Below are 10,930 nucleotides of genomic sequence, written 5' to 3' on the forward strand. Positions count from 1 at the left end.
GAGAACGCACTTGCTTTTCTTATAAAATGGAAAATTATTCAGAGAGAAATATATATAGTCAAAAATCACATAACTAGAATAAGTACAGATAACTGGTCTGTGGATAATCACATCTCTTCTCCACTTCTGAAGGTGTCATCAAAAATCAAATGGGCTTATATCCTAAACTGAGAACCTCTATAAGGTTGATATTTTTAATATAAAGGATTTATTAAAAATCATTGCTAATTTTTCACTTTTATAAGTTACAGAAAGTCAGTCACTACTATTTTTTCCCCCTTGAAGTTTGAGGAAAGTGTTCATAGGTCATGCTAATTATGAAGTCTTAAAAGTCAGAAAGAAACTTTAGAAACAGAAGAGTGAGAATATCTACTAGTTGTGTGTGATTCCTATGCCATGTCACCTGTTTATACTTACCTGAACTGGGGTTTTTGGAAGTTATTTCTCACTGTCTTCTGGATTCCCAAATGGTTAATGGCTTTGCCAGATAGAGGAATGGTATGGTTTCCTTTCCCTCTGTTTCCATAATTATTAGAGCAACCACATTACTCACAGTGTTCTTTCAAACCAGTGGAGAAATCAGAACTTTAGGAGTACCTAGGAGAGACTGCCATGGATAAAAGACAAGTGGGGTTTATGGCAAGTGTGTTGCTTTCCAGGCTTGTGTCTATTTATTAACTTGGACTTGGGTAAAGGCATTTCACACTATGTTGTGGGGAGCATTTGAGTTATCTAATATAAAATGCCAGTAGAACCTCCCCATGGAAACTGATCTTCCATCATTCTATTTAGTTGATTTACTGGGTTTTGGTAGCCACAGTGAGAAAACTAGAAAAAGACCAAACGGTTATATTCCCCCATGTCCTGATGCAATGTGCAGCATCTATTTTGAGGGAGAATCAGGAAATTCTGTCATCTTTTCTTCTCAAACATAAAAGTGCTAGGTACTGATAAATTATAACTTAAACTCACCAATGCAAATATCCCAAAGTTTTAGAAGACTTTACTCAACAACTTTATTAGACTTTCATGTTAATTATGCATATTTTTCAGCAATCGACTTTTTTGCTCTTAAATAGGAAATCTATCACAACTTGAAAAGGGCAGAGATCTCTCCAAGCTACCTCATAAGGGTATTTAAAGATGAAATGGCTTGCAACCTTTGATTAAATGGCAATACATTAAAGCCACAAAGCAATAGTATTACATCTCCTTCCCTTTCTAAGTCTAGAGGTAAAGGGAATACGCCCCTGGGCAGTCCTCTTTTGCACTCCAGTTAACACAATATTGTTTCATGTGAAATCCCTCAGGGCTGTTGTTTGGTTGTCTCTCTACAGACATCCTTGAACATGGAACTTGGTTCAGAAAGAGAATACCCTGACATTGACTTTGAGGCAGTGGTCTACGTAGGAAAGTGCACAATCAAACAATCTGTGAGTAACTCAGTAAAAATTCAAGTGCACTTCTTACCAATGGAGGAAAAATTCAATTTGTTTGTTTGCTCATTTACCCTAAGCAAATAGAAAGAGACAAAGTTACCAGTATTTGGCATTTTACTTAGGTTTTCTTTTCCACTGGGTACTATCACTATCATTTTTTATGAAATTGGGCTTCTGAAACACAAGTCATTTTGGGAGACATTAGAATCAGTGAGAAGAAAACTACTAGGAGGAAAAGATCTTCACCCATGCATAATTAAGTTGTAGGAATGAAAGTAGAAGTTGAGCATTTTGTGTCCTTTGCTATCCTAAAACAAAAGCCCACGTGCTCTCCTGGATAAACAGAATGCTAATTTCTATAACAAAGAAGAATGATAAAACATATGCTTTTATGAGACCCAGTGTCTTATCAGTACAAACCTCATAGCAAACCACCATTTTCATGTGTCTTTCCCTATAAGAACATTCTTTTTTAAATGTTCTATGTTATATGGTTTCTTAGCACATCTCATTCATAAAAACAGCCTCATTTTATCACTTATGAAATAGTGCAGATAACTTATTACACCATTAGACTCTCTGCTCTGTGATTCTGTACCCTGCACTGTAAAACTAAAGCTACTTATTAAGTAACACTTGAAAAATTTTTTTGAACACAAATGTCAATATAAAAAAAATTACTGAAGTTATAGTTTCATCCCAAAATATCTTCAAAGGAGGAAACTGCCAGAGTGGCCATTTTAGATCTTACTAACAGCAAATGTTCTTATGTGAATCCTTCAGAAATTTCCAAATTACCTGAATTTGGTCCATTATCCAAATTTGTCTCTATTCTCTATAAGCAAAAAAAAAAAAAAAAAAAAAATACTAGGTTTTTCCAACTATAGTAAAAATAGAGATATAAATTATTTCCCATAGATTTATACATGTAAACATACTTAATTAATCATTAATCTCATAACCTAATCAAGGAAATTATGTTGCTGATAGTTTCTTGTTAATTTCATTATATTTTTCATACTTTGGATACACAGTAATATAATAATTTTAGTTAAATTTCTCAGGATTATGTTATTTAAGCAATCTATGATCTAAAGCCTAAAGGTAAAAACCTCAAGAAAAATAGCAATAAAGTCTTGGTTGTTTGCAAAAAATGTCATCTCAGTTATATTTACTATAATGCCACTAAGTAAAATTATTTACAGTATTTCTGGCTATGCTGACCTTTTATTTTAACAACAACCAAAATCTCTGTCCATTAGACATAATAAGGTATAGTTAGCATATTAAAACAGTGATAGGTGGTACTGGTAGTTACCCTTTAGTTCCTAGGATCAAGATGACTTTGCTAGTTCTTTCTAGATTGCAAGCCCAAATGCTGCAAACTAGGATATTCACAGATTCGCTGTAGTTTCCTCTTAATATTAAATGCTTCACAGAATATCATAATATAAGGTTTCTTCATCTAATGTCACCGGGATCTTTGGGTTTCCTATCCTTTAAAGAAAGATTCTCCTGGGCTACAATTCAACCGCTTAATTCTAATATCTCATGTCATCACAATGTAACATAACAAGGGATACTTCTTTAGTCCATTACAGAATCACAAGTTCTAAAAATTATAAATTTTATCCTTTAAAAATTGATGAGTACATGCATTAAAAAAATACTATGATGATATATATAGCAGTTATATTTACATGATTAAGATAGGGCGTGCTGAAGCAAATACAAAATACCTGGGTATTTCTGAGACTGTTTTCATCTTTGAATTTACAAATATCTACAACATGTAAATTACTAATGTGTTACTACAATATTTAGATGGCCCTTTAAGACCTCCATGCTATTAACCTCATGTCTAATGCAATTTATAATCAGTTCAAAAAAAAAAAAAATCCTGCCCAAAACTTCTCACTGCGTTACATTGTATTACTGTAAGAACATGAATTGCAAAGGTGCTTGAACCAAAAATTTTCTCATCAGGTGAGGGCTAAAGAGATGAAGACAATAATAAATAAGCTGGTGGCACTTGCACAGTACACAGGCTGGCTCACAAAGCACATCCTTTATTGTCTATGACATGATACGGTTCCAAATGAGCCATCAGCACCCCATCTAAGTCCTTAAAACATAGAATGTTACATTTTTGAATACCTGAAGTCACTCTGTATTCTGCTAAATAATATGGTGTAATTACAAGGAATACATAGATAACCAACATTCACAGGACATAAGTGCACCAGCTGCCAAAATTATACTGAAACAATTCCATAATCCACAATCCACGTTAGAGACCCATCATTTCTGTGTCAATTCATTATTGACGTTATTTGCATGACTAAATAAAGATTTCTGTCTGGTAACATTTTATTGTACATAGTTTTTAAAATTTTTAAAAACCAAAGTGCCCAGAATTTTGTATGGAAATATTTGAGTTCATACCATAGCCATTTTCCTGTCTAAATTTAACATTTTAATCATTAATTTATTTTTGCTTTATTCCTTTATTTAATATGTTCAAACTTTATCATTTTAAACTAATGTTTAGAGTAACTAAAACATATTTTTCCTTTAGATAAGAATCAGCATTATTTAGATAATAGGAAGGGGTGAAATAAGAAAACTTAGCAAGATTAAGTGGGACAGGTGAACATATTTACAAGCATGGAAGTCTGGGAAAAGTATTACTCATTGTTTTCAATATGGGCAGTAAGCTGAAATTCTCTACTGCTTTTAATAATGTCAAATGCCTGGACAAACAGTATATAGTCTAGCTACTTCCACTTAGCAGACATTCACAAGTAGCTATTTAATGAAATAAATTAAGGAATCCTTCTGCCTCTGACTTGTCTGCCTGTGACCTATGTCTGTGAGTTTTTTAACAGTCTCAATCAGTGAGATGTATATTTGGCTGTTTTTGTTGCTGTTTTGTTTTATTTTATTTTCTGGGATTTTTTTTTATAACTGGCTATTACACAAGACAAAGGCCTCGATAAAGAATAAAATTCAGCTATGATGAAGCTAACTGTCCTTTCCAATAAATTGGAATGCTAGAATCTAGTACAATAACACTTCTTGACAGTGAGATAAAAGGTAATGTGATTTGACATGGAAAAAAAAATACCAAAGGACAGAGATGATTTAAAATAAGAGATCAATAAGAAAAAAAAATGAAAACCTTTTGAAGAGGAAAATAAACAACTGAACTAACTGCTTTTTGTTTTATTTGCTTTTTGTTCATTAGTTTAGTTAGTTTGGCTTTTTTTTTTAAATGTCTTTTTATTTTATTTTGAGCGACAGAGACAGAGAGAACGGGGGAGGGACAGAGTGAGAGAGGGACACAGAATCTGAAGCAGGCTTCAGGCTCTGAGCTGTCAGCACAGAGCCCGACGCGGGGCTTGAACCCACAGACTGTGAGATCATGACCTGAGCTGAAGTTGGATGCTTAACCGACTGAGCCACTCAGGCGTCCCAGTTTGGCTTTTTTTAAATGTATTTCTTTTCTTAATATTTATTTTTTTTGAGAGAGAGAGAGCATGAATGGGTGAGGGGCAGAGAGAGAGAGAGAGAGAGAATCTGAAGCAGGCTCTAGGCTCTGAGCTGTCCGCACAGAACCCCACGCAGAACTTGAACTCATGAACTGCGAGATCATGACCTGAGTTGAAGTCCGCAGCTTAACTGAGTTGCCCAGGCAGCATTAGGTTTTTTTAAAATAATAAACACATTGAAAGAGGTCAGAAAAAACGTTGACCTATCTAAATCTCCAAAAGTTTATTGGCTATTAAAGCCCTGAAGAAATAGAACCAGAAATTCAGTTGTATTTTAGGATCAAGCCTTACTGTGTATAGGTTTCTGGAGCACCCCTAGATTGCTTGGGATTATATTCATTTATCTTGTAGATACTTAGGAGCCCTTATATCAGTCCCTGTGCTAGGCTCAGGTAAAAATGCCAATATCCATACCCCTGTCTTTAAGGCACCTATAATCTGTTAAGGAAACTTCTGCCTGGGATGTTCAAGGAAGCTATTATGCAATATCCACATTGATGCTTGGATAGGATTGTAATAGATAAAGACAGAGAGTCTGGGAGAATACAGAATACACAAAAGGACACAGAGACTGCAAAGCAAAGTCGTCTGGTGAAGACTGCCACAGGTGAGGTCATTGGAACCCAGAGGAAAGTGGTCACCATTGGATATTAGAAAGTAAGGATCACTAGAATTGCATTTGGAATTGGGGTCATAAAGAGACAGCTTGTCCTGAGATATATTCTCTCGGGTTTGAATGCAGTGAAATGTTGACACAATATAAACACCACAGTCCCATTTTCTGTGTTTTTCCTCTTTACGTCAAGGATCCAAAAATTCAGCATCAACATGCAAATTTCTAAAGAGCCAGTTTAGGGCATGAGCTTGGTTCTCTTGATGGCAGACCATCCACATTCTGTCATAGATGCCTCTGACCACCTGGGCACCTCAGAAACACCCAGTGTCCTTCAGTGTGGAAGAGTAAGGGGCTGACATGGACCAGTTAGAATCCAAACCTTCCAGAAAAACAACTCCAACTAATACACTGAAACTAACCATCTCTGTCAAAATTATTAGTTTTAGTCACAATTGAAATATCTCTCTAGTAGGGTAGGTATTGCTATCTATCCCTGCTTTATAGATTATTTTATGAAATAAAACATTGTAAAGCACTATGTCCCCATGGTACAATATATCATCTTTTCATCCTAAATCAGGCATAAAAAAGTGCCTGTACAGAGTCACACACATGCAAATTATATGTGATAAGAACAGCTGCCTAGAAGATTTTTCTCCCCCTACCTGCCCTTTTCTAAATACAAAATGTAAGACAATGCTTTGGTTAACATGCTTAAAACTATTTTTAAGTCATATGCTTAAGATTCACGTCTACTTTGGAGATCACAGTAGAGTATAATATGTGTACATAGCTTAAAACTATTCAATTTATATACTAGCCTTTTCATTTTTTACAATTAGTGTCTTAATTATAATAATGATTGGTGCTCCCAAAAAACTAGCAAGTGGGATTAGAAGGAAGTTTGGAGGAATATATTTTAATCTTTATTTTTTAAAGTTTATTTATTTATTTTGAGGAGACAGAGACAGTGCGAGTGGAGGAGGGGCAGAGAGAAAGAGGGAGAGAGGGAGAGAACCCCAAACAGGCTTCGAACTGCCAGCACAGAATCCAGTACAGGGCTCAAACTCAAAACTGTGAGATCATGACCTGAGCTGAAACCAAGAGTCAGATGCCTAACTGACTGAGCCACCCAGGCACCCCAACCTTTAATCCTGAAATAAGCATTTCCCAATAACGTGGCTTAAAATTAAAGATAAGGTCAGACCTGGTCTGGGCAAGCCACATTGTGGAGCTGATTGAAGGTTTCATCTTTTCACAGAGTTTAGATGGACATAAATTTACCAATCAAGTAGACATAGGAGACAGTGGCCAACAGGCCACAAGACATACCTAAAAACACATTTTGGGTATTTCCAGGATCAGCAGAGCCATCGGTCCTCAAATTTTCTGCATATCAGAGTGACCTAGAGATACCTTTTTCTTTATTTCAATGCCCAGACCACTTGCCAGAGAAATTAAATCAATTTCTCTACCAGTGACTCAGGTCTCAGTATTTTTGTACATTCCCCTATTGATAGCTAAGTTTGATAGGCAATGGCTTAGACCACCAAGTCAACAAATTTAATCCAATAAATGCCAATAGAGCCTTACACTGAGTGAAGATACAAAAGTCATAAGACAAAGGTATCTATGGCATCCATAACTAAAATACAAGCAAGAACTTGTAAAGAAGCCCGCAGAGAGTACTTAGAAGGTAAAGACATTACCTCTAGTAGAGCCAAACCTGGTGGAAGTACATTCTATTTAAGACAGCACTTTTGTGGGGTTACATTTTTGGCCTGAGCGTCCTATGTGGTGTGCTCAGCCTAAGCAAAGCCATTAAGAAACAAAAGCACAGACTGTGTTCTTAGGTCAACAAACTCAATTTAGCTGGAGTGTATGTTTCCAGTAGAGGATTTGAATTTGTACAAGCAGAAGTTTGGTATAGGGACTACAAATGTCATATCGAAAAATTCATATTTGATGGACTTTTGCATTACTTTTTAACATTATTATTAGAGTCAGGATTTACTTATTCATTTTTTTCAATTTTTTTTAATGCTTTATTTATTTCTAGGAGAGAAAGAGAGAGAGAGAGAGACAGCGTGAGCAGGGGAGGGTCAGAGAGAGAGGGAGTCACAGACTGAAACAGGCTCCAGGCTCTGAGCTGGCAGTCAGCACAGAGCCCGACGCGGGGCTTGAACCCACGAACCATGAGATCATGACCTAAGCGAAAGTCGGACGCTTAACCGACTAAGCCACCCAGGCGCCCCTAGAGTCAGGATTTAGAAATATTAGTCTGTGATGATATAAGACAGATTGGAGATGAGAAACTTGGACCAAAGAAAGTGTCGGGAGGATGATATAGTCACCGAAGATAAAGGCAATAATGACATGAGAAAGGGTTGTAGCACTGAAGATAAAAAAGGAAGAAATGAATGTAATTAATTCTGTGGTATGCAAACCTGCATCCGTAATGTAGCCTGGACACCCAGGAACTTTCAAATTTCCAAAGCACCAACATATGTTACCCTATAATTGAATATGCTAGTGGGTTTGATAGAATGTCACAGTAACCAGTCACTCATCCTTTGTATGGTCTCTTCATTCTAATATTCTAATTCATATTTTAATAATCATATTCTGTGGTTCTTATATACAAAATTAGCCATTAACACCACAAAATGTCAGGAAATCACTCTTAACAGAATGGTTGATTTGGTTCTCCACATTTCTAGCCTGGGGAAAAAAATGGGTTCAATGGGTTCACATTATTGACATAATCAAAGATGTGTCAAAGAGGAAGAAACAGAAAATTTTAGAAAAATAAAGAGGTACCTCTGATCTTTTGTGCTTTTCTCTATGTTAGATTGCTGGATGCTCAAGTATATGACCTTTATCTATATGGATGCATCCTACCTAAAGAACCCATAACAATATCTAGATTAATCTACAGATGAAAACATCAATTTAATGAGTGGTTCTTGAAATTTGTTTGTATTTAAGGGAATTTAACATTTCAGGTGACTTACACCTAGAAAAAAGACCACTGTTCTTCCCATAATTAGAGAGCTGGTCTTCAATCATCTGCGCAGAGAGTTTTGTGTAGGTGCATATACTTATCTCATCATAAAGATAAACATTGTCATTTTAACCATCAGCATTGGTTCATGTTGGGTGTGTGTGTAAAATATAGTTTTCACAACATATCCTCATACATAGCACTTACATAATTTAGTAGCTGGCCTGTCTCTAACTCAATACTTTTTCTGTGGAATATTTGTCCCATCAAACATTTTGCATTTATCGATACATGTTTATTACTGTTAGCATATATCTATAAAATGACCCGAGATGGTGATTCATCTGAGCTTTTTGTATTCTTCCACAATTTATAGAACTGAAATGAGTAAAGGACCAAGGAGCAAATGGTGGCTTGAGAAAAAGTAAGAACGATTGGATCTTGGAGCCACAAGAGGATTCCAGAAAAGCTTTACCATCCACTTAGCTTTATGATGCATCCTGCAGGTTATGGCTTTTACTAGACAGCTTACTGAAAAACAAACAACAACAACAACAACAACAAAATCCCATAATTATCCATGGAGTCATTTACTCACCAGATCTCTCAGTCAAAAAAAATTGTAAATACTCTCCACGTGCCGGGCACTGAGAACAAATACAAAGAAAAGTCCAATCGGCTATTACCCATTGAGGAATTTAGACAAGCCAACTAGAAGCAAGATAGCTATATTTAACTATAAGAAAGTGAAGGGTGTTAACATAGAGTAATTATTCTCAAATGTAAGGGCACATCAAAATCGCTTGGAAGGCATGTTGGAACACTGATTGCCGGGCCCCACCTCCAGAGCTGCTGATTCAGTAGGTCTGGAATGAGGCCTCAAAATTTACATTTAAGTTCCCAGGTGGTGCTGATAAGACAGGTGTAGGGAACCACAGTTTCACTTTGAAAATTGCTACAATGGAAATCTGTACACAGCGGTAGGCATTTGAGAGGAGCTGGGTTAAGTCTGCCCAGGGAGGGGGGTGATGATAAGGGACACTGTCTTATCACTAGGCCTGAAAGTCTGGATGATTAGAGAGTGCAAACAACATTCCAGCCTGAGGAAACAAAACTACCCGAATTAAGGCCATGTTTGCCAAGGTCACCTATTGATAACATTTACCTGGAAACCTGTTGAACTCATTAGGGTTCGGGTCCCCCATGAGGGCCGCGTCCTGAAAAAACTTGAAGAGGCACTGAACCAAGTCATAGAATGTGGAAGACTGTATCATTTTCAGAAAAGTTCTGATGTAGAGTGTTTTGATTGAAAGGCATAGGTTGCCAGGTAAAATATAGGATATCAGTTAAGTTGGAATTTCAGATAAACAATGAATTTTTTTTTAGTGTTAGTACGTCCCATGCAACATTTGAAATATACTAAAAAAAATTATTGTTTATCTTAAACTTAAATGTAACTAGGCAATTCATGTTTTTATTTCTTAAATCTGTCAACTCTGAGAATGTAGGGTATGTGTCAGGTGGGCAGAAAGACTAGAGGGAATGAGGCTAAAACAATATTATATTATAAAGTATAATTTATTATATTATACTTTATAATATAGCTTTTCATGTGGGATGATGCAGATTTAGCACATAACTAATAAAACTTAAATTTCAAATTGCTTGCATGAGTCTTTTCCAAGTCCCTGGGGCGATCTCCAGCAGTGTGTTCACATCATGATAGGTTTATATAATGTTTGCAAAGGTAAGATAATTGTGTATTCTTTTTCTTACAAAGGGACTCCAAAATTGTATACACTTTAGGCCCCACAAAATTTGATCTTCCTCTGCATGTGGGACTATCCCAAGTATCAAATAAAATAGAATGATGGTGGCAAATACTAACTCCAAGGTAAAAACATTAAGTACAATCAAAGTCCAGACTATTAGAAGATCTTTTTATTCCTATCTCTCCAATAGGAGCTTCTCGAAGTCCAAATGACTTCACTTCTGCCAAATGAAGTACTTTTCAAATTACCCTAGATGCGGCAATTAATTTCCCAGTAGGGTGCAGAGAATATTACATTTCCCAAATATATTTGGCCATGGGACCCTATGTTCATGGAGCATCTTAAAAACTTGTATTCCATGGAGCAAACTTTGGGAACTGTCATATTAGAGAAGTTCATCTTTGCTAGCAATGTGCAGATGAATACTTATTAAAATTATAAAAGGAGGAATATTAATAGGTCTGTATACAAACCCGTTCTTTTTTGCTAAATAATATTACTATCTAGATAATTAAGTGATTTATATCCTCACAGAAGAATAGAATACT

Source organism: Hyaena hyaena, unplaced genomic scaffold (genome assembly GCF_003009895.1).
Source record: "Hyaena hyaena isolate Hyena2069 unplaced genomic scaffold, ASM300989v1 scaffold_55, whole genome shotgun sequence".
In the NCBI taxonomy this organism is placed as follows: domain Eukaryota; kingdom Metazoa; phylum Chordata; class Mammalia; order Carnivora; family Hyaenidae; genus Hyaena; species Hyaena hyaena.